The 24,982-nt window shown below is 42.8% G+C and overlaps 1 protein-coding gene across 1 annotated transcript in view; it reads left to right on the forward strand.

The window, feature by feature from the left end:
* The window catches only part of RIN2 (Ras and Rab interactor 2), a 258,782-nt gene that overhangs the window by 41,274 nt on the left and 192,526 nt on the right, over positions 1 to 24,982 (forward strand). Inside the window, exon 2 of the mRNA XM_011979525.1 lies at positions 1,977 to 2,102. The gene's annotated coding sequence lies outside the window, so the exon portion shown is untranslated. The remainder of the gene's footprint in view (positions 1 to 1,976; positions 2,103 to 24,982) is intronic.

Here is a 24,982-nt window from a genome sequence, read left to right on the forward strand (position 1 = left end):
TTATATTAATTAGCATTCTTGTTCTTATATAATTTACAATTGTGCTTGGTTTTATAACTATGTAAAAACAAGAACATAAGCCATTTACACCTAGTTACTTTATTTGTACATACTTATTTGATACCATAATATAAACCATGCAACAGAAGAACCCCTAGCATTTTTGTCCCTTGAAAGGATAACCTTACTTTACTCACTGGCTCCCTTTACTCTGTGTGATTTGTGAAGCTCGCCCTGAATACCAAGTGGGGCAGTAAATTGAATCCAAGGCCTATCTATTAGTAAATATTAGAAGACATTGTGAAGTGATGTCAACGTAGCTTAATGTTTATTGGGATGATTTTGAGTAGTCCTATCTGTGTGGGAAGCAGGGGTTCAGAGGAAAATCTGGATTAAGAAGGAAAGTGGGATTTAAATGATTCCTGAAAAACGGTGATGATGATCACTAACATTGACGGTGGTGGCAGCTCACATTGTTTGAGCATTTACTAAATAACCTGCAATGGACCAATGCTTTCTATGGATTATTCTACTTAATCTTTAGAGCAATGCTTTGAAGTATAATAAATGCTATTACAATTACCCTATTTTTTATGTAAGAACCCAGGTTAAGTAATTTGCCTGAGCAACTCATCTGGGACTGAAGCCCAAGTATGTTGCATCCCAGCCCAAGAGCTGAATCTTCTCAAGGAAGAGGAGAGGGACAGGGAGGATATTCCAAGCCAGAAAGCTAACATGGACCCAGGCGTGAAGGAAGGGATGTGTGTGCATCTGTGTGTGAGAGTTCCGGGGGAGGGGATGGCGGGGAAGTCAGAGGCCAGTTATAGAGCCTGACAGAGGAGCCAAGCCTATGAAGTATTGGGAAAGCAATGGGAAAAAAAGAATGAGATAACCTTCTTATACCGATGTTGGGAGTTTGATAGGACATCCTGAGGATGGAATAAGCAGGAGAATGGAGCACATGAGAAACATATATTTAGAAAAGAAACACATACACGTGTGTGTTTGTGTGTGTGCGTATGTGTAATTGGATATTGGAATGCACAGAAGCAATCTGGAAAGATATAATTTAAATTATAAAAATGCCCACTTCTGCCAAGGATATAGGAGTTAATGGTGATGGTCAAAGGGAACTTGAGATTTGATCTAATATTTGCATTTTCAAGCAAGGTGACTGCATTCATGCATGTACTTAGGTAATTTTGAAAAGGCCTAGGATACTGATTCAAACAGTTAAAAATGAAATATAGGATAATATGGGATTTTTTTTTTTGAGATGGAGTCTTACTCTGTCACTCAGGCTGAAGTGCAGTAGCATAATCTCTGCTACTGCAACTTTGGCCTCCTGGGTTCAAGCAATCCTCCCACCTCAGCCTCCCGAGTAGGTGGGACCACAGGTGTGTATCACTATGCCTGGCTAATTTTTTGTAGTTTTGGTAGAGACGGGATTTCACCATGTTGCCCAGGCTGGTCTCGAACTCCTGAGCCCAAGCAATCCACCTGCGTCGACTTTCCAAAGTGCTGGGATTATAGATGCCAGTCACTGCACCTGGCAATATAGGAATTTCTTATTCTGATTAGTCCCATCTCCAGAATCCTAGACTGGAAGATTTCGGGATCCTTTTTGTAGGAAGCGATGTGATGCAAAGGATAAGGGAAAGAAATGGAATGTCACTTAACTGGTGGGGAAGACAGGATGCTTGTTGATTAGTTCCATTCATGAAAGACCATGGAGAGTTTTTTAAATCTGAGCATTGGCACAGGGGTTTACAGGGCATTCTGGTAAAGAAATCTCGCTCCTCGGTTTCCTCGTCCAAAGGTGGAGGACCAGGAATGGGAAGGAAAGGCCATCACTGTGTTCTCATTTAGCAATGTCTCCTCCCAGAGCCAGGCTAGGAAGCAAGTCCTCTGGGTGGTTGTTCATTGTTTTTTTAATATACATACAAAACTCTGAATGGTCAATTTTTGTGTTGTAGATGGAGATGAGAGATCTGGACTTCTGAACTTCTACCAGAAAAGATAAAATGTGCAAGCCCTTCAGAACACTGGGGAGGTCAGGCTGAACTGCAGTGGGAGAGGAGAAGAGATGCTGGCGTGAAGGGGTACGTAGCAGCGAGACCATAAACCCAGTGTGCACCACCCCAGCGTTTCCTTCATTTCCAAGCTCATCAGTGTGATTGGGAATATCATGTGCTATAGTTGTGGTATGTGGCTGTGGAAGGGACTTTGCTCTGACAGAGCAATAGGGAGGATGTTTTCCAGCTGTCTGAGGGATTCTGTCCATGATACACTGGCAGCAGGGCCACATCAAGATCAGGACAAGTTAGGAGCCCATGAGCATAAAGGGAAACCATTCACATTTTCAGAGCACTCATCATGGGCCAGGCACAGCTTTAAGCACTTTAATGGGTTAGTTCATTCAGTTATCACAACACCACCATGAGGTGGGCACTGCTGTTTCCCCATCTGAGGGATGACACCACCTCTGAGTACAAAGAACCTGGCAATAACTGAAAGAGGATGTGGCAGTAATGATTCTACTTCTCTTCAGTTCCCACCACTTTGCTTCCTCTTCTCTACTTTTCGTAGATTTTTTTTCATAGAATTATAAATCTTCACACTGAAAGGAAATTGCATCAACGGGATATCAGTATAGGCCACTATGGCAGATCATATTTTTCAACGTAGGTCACAGTGATGGCTCCTCCAAAACCTTGCTACTCCTCCATCAAGCGGAGAGGTCTATTTTCCCTCTCCTTGAATCTGAGCAGGACACAGTGACTGCCTTGACATAAAGAATGTGGCAAAGTGATGCCAAGGGACAGCAAAGTCTTGATTAGCAAAGGGATGGGATTTCCACCTGGCTCTCTAAACCTCTTAGGATACATGTCCTTGAGACCCAGCCACCATGTTTCTGGGAAGCCAGGCCCTGCAGAGAGGCTACATGTCGGTGCTCCAGTTGACAGCCCCACGACATGGGACTTAGAAGGCTGGCTCCAGCCCGCAGCCTTTGAGCTGCCCCCACTGATGCTGAATGGAGCAGAAATAAGCTGTCCCTGCTGAACCGTCCCTGCTGAGCCCTGCCCCTATAACAGATTCATGAGCAAAATTAACACTGTTGTTTTCAGCTGTCTCATTTAAACCCACAGCAACACTGTTTAAGTGTAAGATATCATTACACTTGTTTACAAGTAAGAAAACAGAATTTGAGTGAGGTAAACTGACTTACCCAGGGCCACACAACTATTGAATGTGTTGCTGGAGTTTAAACCCGGGGCTACCTGATTTCAAGCTTGTGAGGTTCACCACTGCTCTAACTACACATTCTTTCTGGGCTGGGATCTGGGCCTTAGCTGCCCTGTAGACACAACTGCTCTCAGAGAAAGCAAACCCTTGCAGAGTAAGAGGAACAAGAGAGAAAAATGTTAGAGAACTATCTCTGCACAATATGTTGCTGCTCTATTTCTTAATTTGGACCCTGGATGGATGCCTCCTGTTCTGACTTAAATGTAGAGTTCTCTCAGGAAGCTGTCTACCTTCCCTCCATGAATTTAAATCCTGTGGTATTTGCTCATATTACACAATATTCTTTTCCCTATCATGTAAAATAATCATTATGTGATTCGTGTTTTTTAAATTTTATTTTATTATTATATATTTTTGAGATGAAGTCTCACTCTTTCGCCCAGGCTGGAGTGCAGTGACGCGATCTCGGCTCACTGCAGGCTCTGCCTCCTGGGTTCATGCCATTCTCTTGCCTCAGCCTCCCAAGTAGCTGGGACTACAGGCTCCCACCACCGTGCCCGGCTAATTTTTTGTATTTTTAGTAGAGACAGGGTTTCACCATGGTAGCCAGGATGGTCTTGATCTCCTGAACTTGCAATCTACCTGCCTCGGGCTCCCAAAGTGCTGGGATTACAGGCATGAGCCACCACGCCTGGCATCATTATGTGATTCTGTGATCAATGTCTCTATCCCTTGTTTTATTTTGGGAAGGCCTGGGATTAGTCTGTCTTTCCTATTCCTCACCTCTTTTCTTCTAGCAAAGACCCTTACCTGAGCAGACAGCTAATAAATGCATGTTAAATAAACACCAGAGAGCATTAGATGTGAATTTTCTTGATAATAATGATGACAGAGTAAGGAAGTGCATAGTTCTAGGTATAAATACTGAAGTCTTATCATGATTCTATAGGTTTGTCTTTTGAGGCCAAAGGTTTATTTCTCACTTCCTCTGTCCTTCCTGTTAGATAAAACATCCCTGTGCTTGACTTTCATAAATAAATTACTTCAGTAAAATGCAGTTGTAAACTAAACAATAACAGGAACTGCCACAGGACTCTGAGATACAATATTTCACTAGGTTATTATCCAGGCAAAAAAAATTTTCAAGAGGGGAAAAGCCAATATACAGCATTGGAGAACTGATGACCACAGCATCTATTGTCATATTTAATAATCACAACAGCCCTATACAGACCTATACAGATTGTTATTATTGTCATTTTACAGATGGGGAAACTGAGTCTTACGAGGTTGTCACTTGCCCTACATCACCCAGTTAGGCAGTGTCAAAGGTGGAATTTGGAGCAGGCCGTGTGACTTCACAGGGCCCTGTCCCGAGCACCCCGTGCTTAGGTGACCTACATGCTTGGCAGAAATAGCTGCCTCTACCAAGTATGGCCAGGCCAGGTATGGTGGCTCATGTCTGTAATCTCAGCCCTTTGGGAGGCTGGGGCAGGAGGATTGCTTGAGGACAGGAGTTCAAGATCAGCTTGGGCACTATCTCTACAAAATTTCTTTAACAACAACAAACAAAAAAAGGTATAGCCAGAGCTCCTGGGGCTTGGCCTCCCTCCCTTGCCCTTGCCACAGTGTGACTGAAGGTCTGGAGTGAGGCTGTGTTATAGAAGAGCAGGCTGGAGGCATGACATCACTGAAGGAGAATTCCTTGGCAAGCAGTCAGTCCATCAGCCACCTTTGGGTAGTCCCCACTTTTACCTGGGTCGCTAGGGATGGTTAGTTTTTAATACCAACTGAGTGACCCACCCCCTTCTCCACCTTGCCTGAGTCCTGAAGTCCCCCTCAAAAGCTAGGTTTTTGTGCCCTATTTCATGGTACCCCAAGGAGTGCTCTGGCACCATCTAGAGTGAGCCCTGGTCCTCTGCACATCTGAATGAAGTCTTCCAGACCCTGCTGAGCCCTGTTGCAAACAATGTATCCTCTCTTGGACACAGTCCTTTGAAAATGCCTCCTATACCTTAGACCTATACTCCAAGGAGCACAACCTAACCAGCCGCTCCCCCTAGACCCCTTTTTTATCTTCTCTTGTTCCCAGGCTTCTCCTGCCCTAAGTACGATAGAATTTCATTAACTAAATACGATTAACGGAGAATGCTTTATTGTTCCTGTTGTTCTACCTGCTCACTGATTAGCCAGCACTGCCATCAGCAGGCTGAGAATTTTAAAGTGGCTTAATGAAGATGAAATGTACTCCTTTTCTCTTCATTCTCTTTTACCTCTTTATTTTCCTCAATTCTGTTCTTTCAACCCTAGCAGATGCAGCTTAGAAGCCTGATAGTAATAAGGATAAGCAAGTCTTGCTGGAAAATAACTAGCATTTATTGAAAGCTTGTTGTGTGCAAAAAGAACAAAGCTGGAGGCATCACACTACCTGAGTTCAAACTATACTACAAGTTTACAGTAACCAAAACAGCATGACACTGGTACAAAAACAGACACATAGACCAAAGGAACAGAATAGAGATCTCAGAAATAAGACCACACATCTGCAAACATCTGATTTTTGACAAACCTGACAAAAGCAAGCAATGCGGAAAGGATTCCCTCTTTAATAAATGGTACTGGGAAAACTGGCTGGCCATATGCAGAAAATTGAAACTGGACCCGTTCCTTATACCTTATACAAAAATCAACTCAAGATGGATTAAAGACTTAAATGTGAAACCCAAAACTAAAAATCAGATCTTTGTTCTTTTTGCTTAAGATTGTCTTACCTATACAGACTCTTTTGGTTCCATGTGAATTTTAAAGTCGTTTTTTTGAATTATGTGAAGAAATGTCAATGGTAGTTTAATGGGAATGGCATTGAATCTATAAATTACTTTGGGCAGTTTGGCCATTTTCATGATATTGATTCTTCCTGTCCTTGAGCATGGGATGTTTTTCCATTTGTTTGTGTCACCTCTGATTTCTTTGAGCAGTGGTTTGTAGTTCTCCTTGAAGAGGTCCTTCACTTCTCTTGTTAGCTGTATTCCTAGGTATTTTATTCTCTTTATAGCAATTGTGAATGGGAGTTCATTCATGGTTTGGTTCACTGCTTGTCTATTGTTGGTGTATAGGAATGCTTGTGATTTTCACACATTAATTTTGTATCCTGAGACTTTGCTGAAGTTGCTTATCAGCTTAAGAAGCTTTTGGGCTGAGACAATGTGGTTTTCTAGATATAGGATCATGTCATCTTCAAACAAAGGCAGTTTGGCTTCCTCTCTTCCTATTTGATTCCGTTTATATCTTTCTCTGGCTTGATTACCCTGACCAGAACTTCCAATACTATGGTGAATAGGAGTGGTGAGAGAAGGCATCTTTATCTTGTGCCAGTTTTCAAGGGGAATGCTTCCGGCTTTTTTCTATTCAGTATGATATTAACTGTAGGTTTGTCATAAATGGCTCTTATTATTTTGAAGTATGTTCCATCAGTGCCTAGTTTATTGAGAGTTTTTAACATAAACGGATGTGGAGTTTTATTGGAGGCCTTTTCCACATCCATTGAGATAATCATGTGGTTTTTATCTTTAGTTCTGTTTATATGATGAATTACATTTACTGATTTGCATATGTCAAACCAGCCTTGCATCCCGGGGTTGAAGCTGACTTAATCATGGTGAATAAGCTTTTTGATATGCTGCTGGATTTGGTTTGCCAGTATTTTATTGAGCATTTTTGTATCAATGTTCATCAGGGATATTGGCCTGAAGTTTTTTTTTTTTTTTTGTATCTCTGCCAGGTTTTGGTATCAGGATGATGCTGGCCTTATAAAATGAGTTAGGGAGAAGTCCCTCCTTTTCAATTGTTTGGTATAGTTTCAGAAGAAATGGTACAAGCTCCTCTTTGTACCTCTGGTAGAATTCAGCTGTAAATCCATCTGGGTTTTTTTGCTTTGTTTTGTTTTGTTGTTGTTTTGCTTTATTTTTGATTGGTAGGCTATTTATGACTGCCTCAAAATTTCAGAACTTGTTATTGGTCTATTCAGGGATTCAGCTTCTTCCTGGTTCAGTCTTGGGAGGGCCTTTGTGTCCAGGAATTTATTCATTTCTGCTAGATTTTCTAGTTTATTTAGGTAGGCAGGCACTATTCTTACTATTCTTACTTACCCTCATTTTACAGATGAGAAAACTGAAGCACTGAGAAGTAAAGTTACCTGTGTGTCATGGCGTCTGGCACATTCAGGTGTTTAGTGAGTGTTAGCTACTATTTGTTACAATGAGACTTAGCTTTGGTCAAAAATTGGGATGTGAGTATTTATATGGGCAGGGATGCTCTGAAGCACAATGACGGAGTGGGGAGTGGGATACGAAGGGCAAAGAGGCCATATAGTCTGTGACATGAGCAGGTTACCACTGTGGGCACTGGGCCTCAATCCCACCATTACTGTGACAGACTGTGTAGGATTCATCTTGGAATAGTCCAACTATGGGACTCAGAAGTTAGGATATTCTTGGAAGAAGTTATAGGGACCTTTTTTTTTTTTTTTTTGAGATGAGGTCTCACCCTGTCGCCCATGCTGGAGTGCAGTGGTGCGATCTCGGCTCACTGCAACCTCCACCTCCTGGGTTCAAGAATTCTCCTACTTCAGCCTCCTGGGTAGCTGGGATTACAGGCACGTGCCACCACACCCAGCTAATTTTTGTATTTTTAGTGGAGGCAGGGTTTCGCCATGTTGGCCAGGCTGGTCTCAAACTCCTGACCTCAGGTGATCTGCCTGCTTCAGCCTCCCAAAGTGCTGGGATTACAGGCATGAGCCACTGCCCCCTTCCCAAATTATAGGGACTTTTTTTTTTAATTATTATACTTTAAGTTCTGGGGTACATGTGTAGAACGTGCGGATTTGTTACATAGGTATACACGACCCATGGTGGTTTGCCACACCCATCAACCCGTCATCCACATTAGGTATTTCTCCTAATGTTATCCCTCCCCCAGCCCCTCAACCTCCAACAGGCCACAGTGTGTGATACTCCCCTACCCTGTGTCCATGTGTTCTTATAGTTCAACTCCCACTTATGAGTGAGAACATGCGGTGTTTGGTTTTTCCGTCGTTGTGATAGTTTGCTGAGAATGATGGTTTCCATCTTCATCCATGTCCCTGCAAAGGATATGAACTCATCCTTTTTTATGGCTGCGTAGTGTTCTATGGTGTATATGTGCCACATTTTCTTTATCCAGTCCATCATTGATGGGCATTTGGGTTGGTTCCAAGTCTTTGCTATTGTGAACAGTGCTGCAATAGACATGAATGTGCATGTGTCTTTATAGTAGAATGATGTATAATCCTTTGGGTATATACCTAGTAATGGGATTGCTGGGTCAAATGGTATTTCTAATTCTAGTTCCTTGAGGAATTGCTGTACTGTTTTCCACAATGGATGAACTAATTTACACTCCCACCAACTGTGTAAAAGCATTCCTATTTCTCCACATCCTCTCCAGCATCTCTTGTTTCCTGACATTTTAATGATTGCCATTCTAACTGGTGTGAGATGGACTTTTTAAAAAACAACTGTGAACATCATGATTATATCCTGTACGTTGCCACCCATTTTTCCAGGGAAGGAAAGAGGAGAAACCTACTATGCACTATTCCCCCGGCTTCCTGTACTTCCCCTTTGCTCTGGCATCAGCTCTTACATGTACAACAAACCATCTCCAAACTCAGTAGGAAAACTGAGCCGGGTGCAGTGACTCACACTTGTAGTCCCAGCTCTTTGGGAGGCTGAGGTGGGAGGATTGTCTGAGCACAGAAGTTTGAGATCAGCCTGGGCAACATGGTGAAACTGCATTTCTACAAAAGATACAAAAATTAGGTAGGCATGGTGGTGTGCACCTGTAGTCCTGGCTAATAGGGAAGCTAAGGTGGGAGGATTGCTTGAGTCCAGGAGCTCGAGGCTGCAGTGATCCATGATTGTACCACTGCACTCCAGCCTGGGCAACAGAGTGAGATCCTGTCTCAAAAAAAAAAAAAAAAGACAAGAAATTTATAATAAGCATCTGTTTAGCTCATGCAAACAGAGGTTAGCTGGGATCTGGCTGATCTAGGCTGGGCTCAGCTAGGTGACGCTGCTTCCTGCACAGGTTCAGCTAGGCTTGGCTTCCCACTGATGTCTGGGTTCAGGCCAGCAACACTTAGCACACTCTAAGTCCAGGTTGGTGGGCGGTGACTACCTGAGGAAAGCTCTCCTTGTGACAACGGCAAAGGTACATGAGTATAAGTAGAAGCCCAAGAAACCTTGTAAAGCTTGTGCTTGGAAATGGCACATCGACATTTCTGTATTATTCTATTAGCCAAAGCAAGTCACATGGCCAAACCTAAGTCAAGAGGCAGAGAAATGCATTCTGCCTTTGCTGGAGGAGTTTCCACTGTTGACCTTGGCTTAAGACCAATGAGGCCATCTACCATGCTTCCTCTATCTTCTGCCAAATTGGGCAAACATGATGTGAAATTTAAGTCTTTACCATTGCTAGCTTTAGTTATCACTTTCGGCAAAATCCCAAAACCTTAATGATATTCTAAGTCGTTATTCATGGGAGATGAGATGATACTAAAAGCTGCACGCCGTAAGGCTCCAGGAATCTCTTTATCTCAGACCCGAGCTGGGAATTGTTACTTTATCTTGTATGATGGCTTTGTTCACCTTAGAATCATGAAGTGTTTGGAGATGGTGAGCTTATTCCTCCACAGTGACAACCTGTTAACACCTCAGCAGCTGCCTCAGATGATTAGACTTGGATTCAGCACACACCAGTTGCCCAAGCTTGTCAGAATGAAATAAGAGTAGCAAGTAGAATGAATAAATTGTCAGTCATATTGATGTGTGTGTTTTCCTAAATTTTAGGAGAAGGTTTTGGATTCTGCAAAAATGTCTTTTCTGTGCTTCTCTCGATACCTTGGCTGTCTCATCTGGCATGGATGCAATTTAGCTGGAAGGAGAAGAGGCAAAGGCTTTTATGTTGGTTGGAATTTGCAGCCGTAAATTTACAGGACTTTTTCCAACTTAGCATGGAAAAGACTTGCTGTTTTATGCTTTTTGTGAGTTATAAGTCATAAAACATATGCTAGGGGTGGCATCACTGTTGTGTTCTTGGCCGTCTAAAGAAGGTCTGCGGAAGAAACCTAAGCCTTAAATGATTAAATGTCTTTCCAAACACTCATAAGTTATTTATACTGTGTCCTTGCATTGGCTAAGCAAGCAATCAAATGAACCCAGACCTTGATGCTAGTGTCTTACGGTGCATTCTAATTAAACTATGAATGAAATCATATGCCTTATGCATACCGTTAAGATGCCTGCAGGCTTAGTGGCTTGCTTCTGTCTGTATAAATTCACGGGCCACACCTGGCAGTCACAGGCCTCCCCTCTCCTCCCTGACCCCGGTCCCCAGCAGGGCCAGAGAAGCCGCCATGGCCCAGTGAGAGTCAGGGGAAGTCGAGTCGGGTGAAGGAAATCTGAGAAGAGGATCGTGTGTAGGCACGGGCTGTGACATGGCCCTGCTTTGACCATCTAGCTATGCTGTAGGGCCAGGTGGGGCCTGGAGTAGCCTGAGCTCGGGTCTGCCATGAACTCTTTCCACTCCCCCAAGGCCTTGTATAAGTAATGTCACTTTCTATTTGCACAGCAAAATCAGGGACAGTTTTCCAGATCACGAGATGCCTCCCCTCCCCCAGCCCAACGGATGGTCTACGCTGGTTGGTGGGCCCTTGTTTGTGTCAGAGACAAAACACTCTGCAGGGTTCCGGTTAACTGTGGTCCACAGGCCACTGGCAAGTGGAGACAGAGCAGCAGAGCCTTCTGGAGCCACGGAGGGCCTGCTGCTCGCTATGCAGTGCCTACTCAGCTGCTGCTGGCCCCCTGTGGGTGGCAGGGCTAGTGATGTACAGAATCCTGGGACTAGTGCCAGCGACCCTAGGGATACCCTGGGTGATCTGGGCGTGCACTGCTATGGTGGCCTTTATGGTCAGGAGACGACATGCAGTGAAAAGAAGGGCAGAGCCAGCCCAAAGGGATGTCATCCAGGGTGTGGTCCAAGGAAAGGCCAGAGCCATGATGTAGCCAGCACCCTAGGCCAGTGGGGGGCCTCGTGTCACCCATTCCACAGGCCAGTCCTGGATTGCTCCAAACCCTCTGCCTAGGGTTCTGAATGAAATAAGCAGGTCTTCCCATCAGGAACTAGGTGAGCTTCTGAAAAAACACCAAACAGGAAGCCTCCTGAACTTCCGTAAGTGACTGATGCAAAGCATGTCCATATACTTCACAGCTGGGGCAGAAGATCAGGGGAACACTGTGGATGATCTGAATGACAGCAGTGACCATCAGCAACCTGCAGAGCTGCCCAATCAGGAAATTGTCAGACGGAAGCAACGCTTGCAGGCAAAGAAGGAAAGGCTGAAGCAGGCCAAGGCAGGAATGAAACAGTCATGAACGTTGGAGTGAAGCGACTGACCTTCCTGGTCCACACCCCGCCCAGCGTCCTGCATCTGCTAGAGGGTGGTAGAGACCATGCGGAGGATGGGAACTTGGCAGAGGAGAACAGGGAAGCAGGATATGGCGGTCCCCTAGCGTCCCAACCACAAGTCTCTCTGAAGAGTGTAGATGACGATGGTGACTTAGGTGCATCCTCTGAATGTCCTTATGGGGAGACTGGAGAAGCAGACATGCAATCGTGGGAAGAAATCAAAGGTATATAGAACTCACAGCACAAGTCCAAAGTCTGATCAGCGAGCAGGCGACTCTGCAGGGTGCAGGGGCACCGCTGGAGAGGGAGCTCCTGAAGCTGCAACCGACGCTTCCCGTTCTGCCTGATCTCCACTGAGAACACATGATGGGGCCTCATGGGAGCCCACAGAGGAGACGCCTACTGCCTGGACCTTGACCAGAGACTTCACAAGGTGCACATATACATGAACCACATGTCACACCCACAACCACTACAAGAAGATGGCCCAAGACCTGGCCCAGGAATTGAAGAAAAACACTTCCAGTTTTCAGAGGGAGATCCTCTTCCACGAGAGAACAGCCCAGGAAAGCTAGATGGCCGCTGCAACAACTGAGACAGCACTCCAGGTGCTGCAGAAAGAAAATGACTACAACAGGCAGAAGCCAGCTGACTGCAAGGCCAAGTTGCAGCCTTTCCTGAGTGACCCTTTGGCTCCTAGGGCTCCACCATCCACAGCCCACAGGAGCCCAGAAGTGCCAAGAGGGGCCAGGTGTGGTGGCTCACTCCTGTAATCCCAGCACTTTGGGAGACCAAGGCAGGTGGACTTCTTGAGGTCAAGAGTTCAAGACCAGCTTGGCCAACATGGCAAAACCCTGTCTCTATTAATAATACAAAAAAAATATATATAGCCAGGTGTGGTAGTGCATGCCTATAGTCCCAGCTACTCGGGAGGCTGAGGCATGAGAATCATTTGAACCTGGGAGGCAGAGGTTGCAATGAGCTGAGATTGTGCCACTGCACTCCACCCTGGGTGACAGAGCGAGACTCCATCTCAGAGAAATGAAAAAAGATGTACCAAGGGGACTATGGGCTGCCAGGGCCCCCAGGAGGGAGGTGGGTCACAATGTGAGGGCTTGGGTCCAGAGCACCTGCCGATTTGATTCTGTTCTCCCTTTAGCCAGGTTCTGAATGCCCAGAGCCTCGGCAGAACATCAGCCGGTGCTGCTCCCTTTAAAGCACTTTTGATCGCTCTCTCATTAGTTTAGCTACTGTTTATCGATGCTGAAATTGCTCTTGTTGAAGTTTGCTAGTGTTAAGATTGTAAGGTACTGTTTTTCAAATAAAGATTGTTTAATATAAAAAAACAAATGCACAAGGATCAAGTGGAGAGTACCAGATGTATAAGCCAATTAGTAACTGTCACTTCTTGGTGGTGGTTGATTTTGGACAAGGATTTAGATACAGTAATTTATTTGGTGAGTGATTCCAGGAAGGATGGAGGACGGGTAGGGAAATGGGACAGAGAAGGGAAAGAACGAGTGTTAAAGATCAGATGCTGCCATTGGCAATGGGGGTTCAGTGGTGCTGGGAGCTCTGTAAGTTGCTGGAGACGTCACCTCTGAGTGGTTTTACCCACAGAGTGAGGGAGCTGGGGTGTTTGTCCATGGCTTCCTTCCCTCATTGGTGAGGACTGCTCCAAAAGGCAGTAACTTCCTGGCACTTCTGGCCACCCATGAGTGATTCAGGTATGCTCCTGTCACTAGAGAGACTTCAGGAAGAGACTCACAGGTACCTGCAGTGGGAAACCCTTGGCATGGATGGGAACAGTGGGTGTGGAGGGGACAAGGGAGGCACCATTAGCATCCACCACAGGGTGCTCAAGAGATTTTGAGGCAAGGAAGGAATGAATTTGTAGCTTTTAAAACTGAACGCAGAAACTGTATGCCTACAAGGTCTTTGGACGGAATGGGGAAATGAGAACTTTTTGTTCATGGCTGTTTACATTACTTAAATGTGGGCACGGTCATACAATGAACCATTATATAACCACTAAAAAATGAGGGCCATCTCCTGTGGTAATATGAAACTCTCTTTGAGTTATAGTTTTGAGTAGAAAAAAGCACATACAAACAATACTTAGAATATGCTCCCAGTTTTAAAAAAGCTTTATTTGGGTATAATTTACATACCATAAAATTTACCTATTTTAAGTGTACCAGTATAGTGTTCTAGTAAATGTATACAGCTTTCCAGAAATTTTGCATAGGTGGAACTATACCATTTGCAGTTTTTTGTGCCTGACTACTCGCACTCAACATAATGTTATTAAAGTCATCCACGTTGTAGCAGGTATCAATAGCTTGTTCTTTTTTTAACACTGAATAGTATTTCACTGCATGGATTTATCACATTTTGTTTATCCGTTCTACATTTGGACTGTTTTTAGTTTTATTGTTATAAGTCATGCTGCTGTGAACACCCACATACAAGTCTTTATGCAGACACACATTTTCACTTCTCCTGAGTAAATACCTATGAGTGGAATTTCTGGGTGATGTGTTAAGTTTATGTTTAAGAAACTACCCAACTGTTTTCCAAAGAGACTGTACCATTTTATGTTCCCATCAACTATGTATGATGCTTCCAGTTCTCCGAGTCCTCATTGACAGTTGGTAATATCACTCTTTCCTATTTCAGCCATTCTGATAGATGTGTTGTGGCATCTTATTGTGGTTTTAGCCTTTCCCTACAGACTAATGATGTCAAGCATATTTTCATGTGCTCATTTGCCATCTGCATAGCTTCTTTGATAAAATATCTGTTCAAATCTTTTGCTTATTTTGTGTTGGGTTGTTTTTCTCCTTCTTGAGTAGTAAGAGTTTGGATCATTGCAATTATTTCCTGTAAGTTCAAAATTATTTCTGAATAAAAAGTTAAAGAGGCAATTCTAGCTCCCATCACACTGCAGCCCCCACCCCCACCCCCATCAGAATGGTATACTTGGAAATTGTTTCATAGTGTGGACATCCTCACTGAAAGGATCAAAAGGAAGAGCAAGATCAGACTTTAAATCTTTTGTTAAAAATAGTCGTTGTCTGGTAACAATACTCCCTGGATTACTTTTTGTCTGTGAATGGGAAGTTGGTGGTTAAAATGTCCAGGTGTTGAGTAAAGAAAGACGTGAGAGTACTCATGATGATCTTCCTTTCTTCAGTTACTGCAGAAGGTACTCAGCTTCCTCAGCGCCGTCCCTTTGGGCTGATCAAGAATCACTTGCTTCGTATCCACCTAACAGTGCAGGTCAGATTCTGAAAATGGAGGAATTGAGGGGAGCTATTCATTCACCACCCCTGCAGGAAGAACACAGGCACCAGTAAGCCCAGCAATAGACTTCTCCACAGTGGCCTCCCGCACATTCAGCCCCACTTGTGGGGGTCACCACTCTTCCCCTTGCCCCCAGATCACTACTTCTCTCTAGTTCTCATATAATGAATCATCCGCATGCCTGCAGCTAATTGACTGAGTTCAAGCAAATTAACGGGCTAATCGGCCAAAAGCAGATGAAATCAAGAGATATGAGGTGGAAAAGGAGGAAGTTCCCATCCATTTGCCATATTGTGACTTTGGGTCAGTTGGCTTGTACTTCAAGGCGTCTTTCAATTCTTCAAGTATTTAGTGAGCATCAACTATTCTTTCTTTCTTTCTTTCTTTTATGGACACCTAATATGTACCAGATACTACGTGAGGCTAGTGGGGCTTGGTAGTAAACAAAAGTGGCAGAGTACTTTCCCCTGAGAGGCTTCCATTCGAGTGGGAGAAATAGATTAGAACAACTGGGCAAATAAATACGTAATACATGTCAGGTTATAATAGGAATTACAAAATAAAGTAAAACATGATAAAAAAAAGCGGAGATAGATGGGTGCATAAAAATTCTGGAAGGGTGTACTCCAAAGGATTAACAAATAGACCTGTAGCTTTTAAAATTTGTATCTTCTAAATGTTCTGTAACAAACACGTATTTTTTAAAAAATAAACAGTTACATTAAATATATAAAAAGCACTGGGTTTGAATGTCCCACATGACTAATTGTGTCACCTGTTTTATCATAATTTTGTTACCAAAAACACTGAAAAAATTCAACTGGAAAATAATACATAGTCTTTATTATCTGGGGTGTGGTTTCAACGTATTTTAGGAATTTTGATATCTGGAAATAGAAATAAATTATAGAAAACCAGACATGTTTATAAAATGCCTTCCAGATGGGTCATTTGAAATGATGAATAATCTCTTCCAGTCTTGGTAAATAGCAAAATATGTTGAATAGGTCAGAATAGAAAAATAGTGGCATCACATGCACGAAACAGAGAAGAAAGCATTTGAGCCTAAAATGCTGTTTCTAATGTTGCTTTGTTTTGTTATGTTCTTACTGGCAAATGAAGGGCAAATGTGTGTTTATGAGGTCACACAATAAAATATAAAGTGAAGATTTTAGGCTTTTGGGTAGCTTGGCCCAACGAGACTATCAGGCTTGGAAAAATCAGACAAAAATAAATCATGTTAAGTAAGGTCCAACCCAGGCCACTTGCCTGGGGCTCAGCTCCCTGGGGTGTTTGGACCCATGTTTGGTAGGTGGACAGGAGGTCACGGTGCACACTTGCCCCTTCCTTCCCCTCCTCCTACCCCCCTCCCCAGTGCTTCCACAAGTCTGACTCTGCCTTGTCACTGATTGGCATTGCCTTCCAAAACAAGATGACATGTTTATTTTCTAACATCACTGATTACAACAACAATCACTCACAACAACTGGTGTGGTCATACAACATCCCACCCCAGATGTCCACCTAAAGCGTCCGCCTCTCACATGATTAAAGTCATTCAATCTCTGGTCTAAAGTAATTTTACGTTTTGTATTTTGGAGACAGGGTTTTGCCCTTTCACCCAGGCTGGAGTGCCGTGGCACGGTCATACCGCACTGCAGCCTGGAACTCCTGGGCTCAAGCATCCTCCCACCTTAGGCTCACAAGCAGCTGGGACTACAGGTGCATCCCGCCATACCCAGCTAATTTTTTTTTTTTTTTTTTTTGGTAGAGACATGGTCTTGATATGTTGCTCAATCTGGTCTTGAACTCCTGGCCTCAAGTGATCCTCCCACCTCAGCCTCCCAAAAAGTCTCAGGATTACAGGTGTGAGCCATCATGCCCAGCCCTCGTCTATGCTGATTTTAAAATCCACTTGGCCATTTCTGATGCTAGAATAAACCACATCCTATCCAAATATTAACTTCATTTTCTGTTTTATAAACTTGGTCATGTAATAGTCATCCATTTAAGCACCAACAAAGAAACTCCAATTTGTATCTGTGTGGATTATTAACTGGCTCAGAGCTCTATGACTTTCTGCAGTATTTCCAGCAGGTTTCAAAGTGATCAGTCCTAATAACCTTGAGGTTTGTGTTTTTTTATTTATTTTTTAATTGCTTGGTGAGTCTAACAACAATGAATCCAACTTGCACTTTCTTATTTTGTGTTCCTAGATAATTCATTATTGAGAAAGCAATTTATGCTAGTTAAGAGAAGGCCTATAATGAGGCACGAATTCTGTTTACAAAGATAAAGTAATTGAAGCAAAAGCTAAAATTTAAAAATTTGATAGTAGTCAATAAAAATTAAAGAAGGTATACATAGGAATATTTGAAATTAGGCCAAAAACAATACATTGGCTCCCTTTTTCTTATAACAAGAACCAAGTTCACTGAAAGTAATTTATTTCCTTTTATGGAACTACATTTTGCATTATACAAGTTCAATCTTGCCATGAATAGATTTATTAGGCTTTGTTTTGAAAAGTTGCTTTTCTTTTTCTTCTTTGGACTTTTCAAAAGCAGAAGCTACACTGACATGCTCAGTGTGGTATTTGCTGATGCGTGCGTGTGTGTGGTTTTAATTTTTAGGTTTGTTTCCTCTCAACCTTTTCTTTGAGTTAATGTGAATCACAGCTGTATTTTTCATTCCTGAGCACTGTGATTCATTGCTATTGACTTCCTCTGGAGCCCACTATACCACAGAGTCCTGTGGGAAACTGATTAGTCACTGCGGAGCAAGGTACCTTGAATGCTGTGCTCAGCATCAGCTCAAACAACTGTCTTTGGGCAGTGATGAAAGTTGCTGTAGCATCTTCCTTTGGGGAAGTAAGAAAGCTTCCCTTTAGGGGTTCATATGGTTTGTAGCAATCCTTGGATTCATCTTGATAACATACGGGCAAATTTGATGTTGGAAAACATAAACGTCTTATTTGGTTAAGACGCTTTTGGGTCACACTTCTGCCTTCAAGAAACAGACGTTGATCACAGCCCCTTGCCAGTGGCATATAAATAATATTTGTGGATAGCTTGAAACTTACTATATTGGTGCAGCTTTGAAAAATTTGGAACAGATTCTTTTATCTCAAATATACTTTTATCTAACTTCCTTGAGTCTAATTTTAGAAAATTTCAAGCCAAGGGATTTTTCTTTATAAGCTAGACTTACAAAGAATTCCTAAAGTCATGCCTTAACCATAGTCAATTATTCTCCCTAAGTTTCCACTTGCAGTTAGCATTGCTGATTAATAGTTTGTGATCACCTGTTGCAAGGGTGTAGATGTGACCCTACCTCCATTTGATATCACCTAACCTGAAGGGGCTTTGGCGGCTACGTCTGCGATAATGAGAATTCTAATTTTCCTGTTCAGAGTATAGGCTCTACAAGTTTAAGGAATTGGAGCAGTTTCAGAGCAGGGACAAATGGTTAACCAGTTAAATAGGCCAAACAGGCCGGGCGCGGTGGCTCAAGCCTGTAATCCCAGCACTTTGGGAGGCCGAGACGGGCGGATCACGAGGTCAGGAGATCGAGACCATCCTGGCCTACACGGTGAAACCCTGTCTCTACTAAAAAATACAAAAAACTAGCTGGGCGAGGTAGCGGGTGCCTGTAGTCCCAGCTACTCGGGAGGCTAAGGCAGGAGAATGTCGTAAACCTGGGAGGCGGAGCTTGAAGTGAGCTGAGATCTGGTCACTGCACTCCAACCTGGGCGACAGAGCAAGACTCCATCTCAAAAAAAAAAAAAAAATAGGCCAAACAAGGTGTCAGAAGATCAAATTCTGGTCTGATCCTTGGGTAGCCTTGGGAAACAATTTTTGCCTTGCTAGGCCTCAGGCTTTTTATGTGTCTGTTAGCATGGAGAGCTTGAGGTGGAAATGCAAACAGAAAACAGTGCACCCGGGTAGAAGTTGCACATGGTTGCCTTGCAATCAGAACTGGGTCACACAAACAAAAAGCCCAATCAAATATTTCCTGAACATATAGGAAGTATGATTTCTTAACCTCTGCATAAAAGAGGATTGCCAGCCATATTCTGTTGAGACAAGAGGACATTGATACAATTCCTGATGCATCTGAATAACTGAAAGAAGATTTAGAAAATTTGTAAATTTCAGGATGAATAAGAGAAAAGTAAATAAAAACTAAAAATAAGACAATATTAAGCTGTTCAAGAGAGGAACATTTATCATAATATACTGTGTATTTCAGTGATGAGTACAATATTGGCATAATTACAATATAACAATATTGGCGTGATTGTAATATAATCATGTAGAGAAAATGGAGACATAGTCGTATAGAGAAGGTGGAGACAAGAAGTGTGCACATTTGCTAGAGCTGGGATGGGAGTAGAGGTGGTAAAGGAGAGTTCAATCCTTGCCTTCCATAATAGGGAATCAACAGTCTAAAACGGAAAATTCCAGAAGTTGCAATACATGTGTTATTACTTAGAAGTAAATACCAACTGGGTTGGTCCATTCCAGCTGCTCTAACAAAATACCTTAAACTGAGTAATTTATAAACAATAGAAATGTATTGCTCACAGTTCCGGAGCCCGGAAATCCTAAGTTCAAGGTGCTAGCTGACTCAGTCCCTGGGGAAGGCTCACCCTTTGCTTCAAAGATGAAGCCTTCTAGCTGTGTCCTCACTTGGCAGACGGGGCAAACAAGCTCACTCAGGCCTCTTTTATAAGAGCAGTAATCCCATTCATGAGAGCTTCACTCAAGACCTAATCACCTCCTAAAGGCCCTACCTCTTCATACTATTGTATTGGGGATTCGGTTTCAACATATAAATTTGGGGGTGGGGGGCACAAACATTGAGATTATAGCACCAACACAATTAGCTAAAAAGATTGAAAGTGGTTACTCTAAGGAGAGGGAAGTGGGGAGAAATGCGTTTTATGTGAATAATCTTTATGGATCTATTTGATTTTTTGTATAATTTTGATGAAACTAAAAACTGAAAAAGTCACAAGAATTTTTTTAAATAAAATCAATGAATCAAAAAGAAAGACACTGATGCCCACTGAGGTTCAATAACTTGTCTAGGGTTCACCACTGACAATGGGGCAAAGCCAAGATTCAACAGCTCTCAGTTCAGCTCTAGAGCCTGAGCACTCCATCACTATTGAATATCGCCTCTCCAAAAAACATTAAATATGTTTGTTCATTCATCATTCATCATTCAGAATCAAAAAATATGAATTACATAACAGTGAAGTATAGTCATGCATCCCTTAATGATGGGGATACACTCTGAGAAGTGAATCATTTGGCAGTTTTGCCATTGTGCAAATATTGTAGAGTGCACTTACACAAAAATGGTAGAGCCACTACACAGGTAGGCTGTATGGTATAGTCTATTGCTTCTAAGCTATGAACCTCTGCAGCATGTTACTGTACCGAATACCATTAGGCAATTGTAACATAAGAATAAGTACTAAGCATATCTAACATAGAAATGTACAGTAAAAATATGGTATAAAAGATTTTTTTTTAAATAGTACACCTGTATAGTACAGTTCCATTATAATCTTATGGGACCACCATTGTATGTAAGTCCATCATTAACTGAAATGTCATTGGGCAATGCACAACTGTATTATATTGTACTTTTCAGATGAGCAAAAAAGTAAACAATTGTTAATGCTTATGGTTGGCAAGAGTGTGAATTCATGGGCATCCTCGCATCACAAGTTCTTAAAACTGCATACGCCTCGCCCTAGTAACTCATTTTATAGAACTTAATTTAAGAAAATAGCTGGGCATGCCTAGCACTTTGGGAAGCCAAGGTGGGCGGATCAGGAGGTCAGGAGTTCGAGACCAGCCTGACCAACTGGTGAAACCCTGTTTCTACTAAAAATACAAAAATTAGCCTGGCATAGTGGTGCATGCCTGTAATCCCAGCTACTAAGGAGGCTGAGGCAGGAGAATCTCTTGAACCCGGAAGGTGGAGGTTGCAGTAAGCCGAGATGGCTCCACAACACTCCAGCCTGGGCGACAGAGTGAGACTCCATCTCAAAAAAAAAAGAAAAAGAAAGTAACTGGGCATGGATTAAAAGATATTTGAAAAAAAGGTTGCAACATTGTTTAAAATATCAAAAACAGCAAAAATTAAAAGTAACTGAAAAGTTCATCAGTTGATTAAATGTATTATTGTATGCATTTCACAGGTGTGAAAGGGATGAGCTGGATATATTTGTGTTAACATGAAAAGATGTCCATGTTATATTATCACATGTAAAATACACATCTCAGGACAGTATGTGCAGTATGATCCCTTCATATAAAAATGTGTGTGTGCATGTGCACATGGGCATACATATAGGGTCTGGAAGGACAGATCTTTAATGGTTGATGAAATTTATTTCTAGGTGGGGAAGGATTAGAAGGCTGCCATAACAAAATAGCATAGGCTGCGCCGTTTAAACAACAGAAATGTATGTCTTGTAGTTCTGAAGGCTGAGAAGTCCAAGGTCCAGGTGCCAGCATGGTCAGGCTCTGATGAGGGTCCGTTTCCTGGCTTGCAGATAGTCATCTTCTCACACAGCAGAGAGAAAAAGAACCAGCAAGCTCTCTGGTGTCTCTGCTTTGAGGGCACTAATCCCATCACAAGCACCCCACCCTCATGACCTCATCTAAACCTAAATACCTCCCAAAGGTTCCACCTCCAGATAACTTCACAGTGGAGATTAGGGCTTTAACACAGGTGTTCACAAACATTCAGTTCATAACAAGAGGGGACTTTCCCTTTTATTCATACACTTTTGTGTTGTTTTAATATTTACAGAATATTTAACGATTGAAATTGTATATGTACCAGACAAGGTCTTGCTGAGGCTGGAGTGCAATGGCACAGTCACAACTCACTGTAACCTCAACCTCCCAAGCTCATGCCATCCTCCCACCTCACCCTCCTGGGTAGCTGGGACCACAGGTACATGCCACCATGCCTAGCTAATTCTTTTATTTTTGTAGAAATGTGTCTCACTATGTTGCCTGGACTGGTCTGAAACCCCTGAGCTCAAACAATCCTCCTGCCTCAGTCTCCCAAAGTGCTGGGATTACAGGCACGAACCACCACACCCAGCTGAAAGTATACTTTTATTTAAAAAGCAAAAGCATATAGCTGTGAGTGATAAGTGATCAGAAATGACATCTAATCCAAACTTTCAATTTTTATAGGTAATCAAAGAGATTTAATAACTTTCTCAAAGTCACATAAATGCAAATGCAAATAAAAACTCAAGATTTCTGGTCTGATGAGTATCAAATTACTGTAATCAAATAAGTATTAAAATAAAACAATGACATTATATGGTTCTCATTAAATTTAAAAGGCTCAAACAGACAACTCAAAATGTGTCTCTAATATTCTAGGCAATTTGTTGCCATTTTTACATCAACATTGGTTTTTATTGCTAATCCCATTGCTATTAACCTTGTTTTGTGACAGTCATAAAGACTAGTAAGATCAAGTGGCCAATGTTATGATTGTTATTTGAAAGGTGAAACCAGAAAACAAAGCCTGATTCTAAATAAGGTCATTTTAAAGGGCAAATGAACAGATGCCAGTTTTAAGGGACTCCATCGTAGCCTTTCTCAGTGAGTGAGATTTTAACATTGTAATTTACCAATTTGGTAATGTAACGTTACCAAAAAGTAACATCATGCACTACAGACTCTTAAATTGTCACTTTTCCCCTTAAACCCCCTCAAAACACAGACAAAAAATGATAATTTACTTTAGGAAATTCGAGAAGTGTGGGCAAGGGGTCTGGGTATGTTACTTCTATCACAGATTGGAGAGATGTTGGCCAATTGTCAACAGTCTGTTTCTGGGTCCTGTGGTCTAGAGTCCCCCAAAAGCAAGCCAGGGGTCTCCCTGAGCCAGCCCAGCCTCAGGTGTATTTCCAGCAGGTTCTAGGCCAGGCTGGTCATTCTGGGCCAGTGTGGACCATGTACTTCCTGTGGTTGCTGGCGTTCTCCCACTTTCCCATCTGAGTCCCCTGGAGAGCTGGTGAAAACTCCCTCAGGGTTTCTGATGCAATAGATCTGGGCTGGGGGCTGATAATTGGCATTTATAATTCCTTCTCAAGTGCACCATAGGCTGGTAGCCAGCTCTAGGATGGGCTGTGGAGCAAGCAGACCTAATTTATAGCATTTGCTGACTTCCATGTGGTATAAATACTCCCACCAAGCTACCAAGGGTTTCACAACCAGCCTGCAAAATTGCTGCATATTTGGTAATGGGCTCTTGTGGGCCGGTGTGAGCTGATGTGAACTGGCTGCCGAACATTGCTGCAGGTGAGGCTGATGCTGCTGGTCTAGATGGGTTGTCTGGCTTTCCACCGAGAGTTTCATCCACTGGTGGTCCTGCCTGCTCTAACTCTGTTTCTCCACCCCTGACTGTATGTCTCGGCTCCATACTCATCTATCCAACTATCCTTTGGTCATTTCCACTTGGGAGGCCTACAGGCTCCTCAAATTTAGCTGGTCCAAAGTTCAACTATTTTATTTTTCTCCCACCATACCTCCTATCTTTCTAGATGTCTTACTTTGGTGAATTGTACCACCACCCACTCACGTTTCCTAAGGGAAATTCAAATCCTGTATCCCGTAAATATATTGCCCATATGTGCCCCACCGTTTTCCATTCATCTCACATGTGTACGATCATTCCCCTACCTGCTTGGCCATCCACAATGTCACTCTCCTACTCAGAAGTATTCAGTGGGGCCTCATCATTCCCCATAGGATCAAACCTCAGTTTGTCTCTACGGCCTAAGGATGATCTGATCGCCCCTGTCCAGCCCCACTTCCCCTTCCACAGGATACTTGAGGCTCCAGCAAGAGTGGGCAGTATTGGATGTGTAGCTTCTCCAAAGCACTTGCTCCTTTCTCACTTCTGGAGACCATTCCTCACGGTGCTCTCTCTCTCTGTCTCTCTGCCTGGAATCCCTTCCTCTGCCTACTCATCCTTTCAGGCTCAATTCAGAGGCTGTTTTTTCTGCAACACTCTTTGGGCCTCCCTCAGAAGAACTTACACTTTCCGTTTTCTGTTCCTATTGCACTGGTCACAGATCTGTTTTAGCAATGATCTTGTTGGTAGTGTCTGGGTGCAAAGGGCTGCATTTTCATATGTCTGTTATCTCACATTGACTGCCTGGGACGTTGTAGATGTTCAGTCATGTTTGTTAAATAGAAGAATGGCTGGGTGAACTGTGGGCCATGTTTTACCCATCTTCACTGCTTACACTACAAAAGGTAGAACTGAAAAGGTGAAACCAGGGTTAAACGTGGCTCATTCTCCTCCCACTTTTTGGAGGATATTTTTGTCTCCGGAATCTTCAGACCCATGAAGTCCATTCTGATCTGTGTTCCAGCCTTTAAAATGGACTCAAATGTATTTGTTTCTAGGTGGCTCATAGGTCTGAGCTTCCTGGGAGATCTGCAGACTAGAAATGGTGCAAGACTGGCCTGGGACAGGTTGACCAGCTCTTCAAGACCGAGACAGTGGGGTGAGAACTGCCTACATCTGAACAATGAGAGTGGCAGTACTCTTTCTTTTGGTTGGACCTCCTGTGTTTTCTCGGAGCTTATAAATGAAGTTAGTATAGATGAATCCAAAGAATGGCAAGAATTTTCAGAGGCTGAATCGATAGAATAGATGGAAGAGCCCGTTATCTGTATGAAGAGACTCAGGAAGTAAGGAACTCCAAAAGCCACGAATAGATTCTAAGCAGGTATCCTGATTTCATCTTAAATGCTCCCTTGCCCATCTTTCCCTGATCCCCTCCAAATGTCTTCATTCCATCTGGTATTAGAATTACTTAGAGCACTGGTAAGACCTCTGCTAATGATACCTATTCTTCTAGGCA

Source organism: Mandrillus leucophaeus, unplaced genomic scaffold (genome assembly GCF_000951045.1).
Source record: "Mandrillus leucophaeus isolate KB7577 unplaced genomic scaffold, Mleu.le_1.0 Scaffold202, whole genome shotgun sequence".
In the NCBI taxonomy this organism is placed as follows: Eukaryota; Metazoa; Chordata; class Mammalia; order Primates; family Cercopithecidae; genus Mandrillus; species Mandrillus leucophaeus.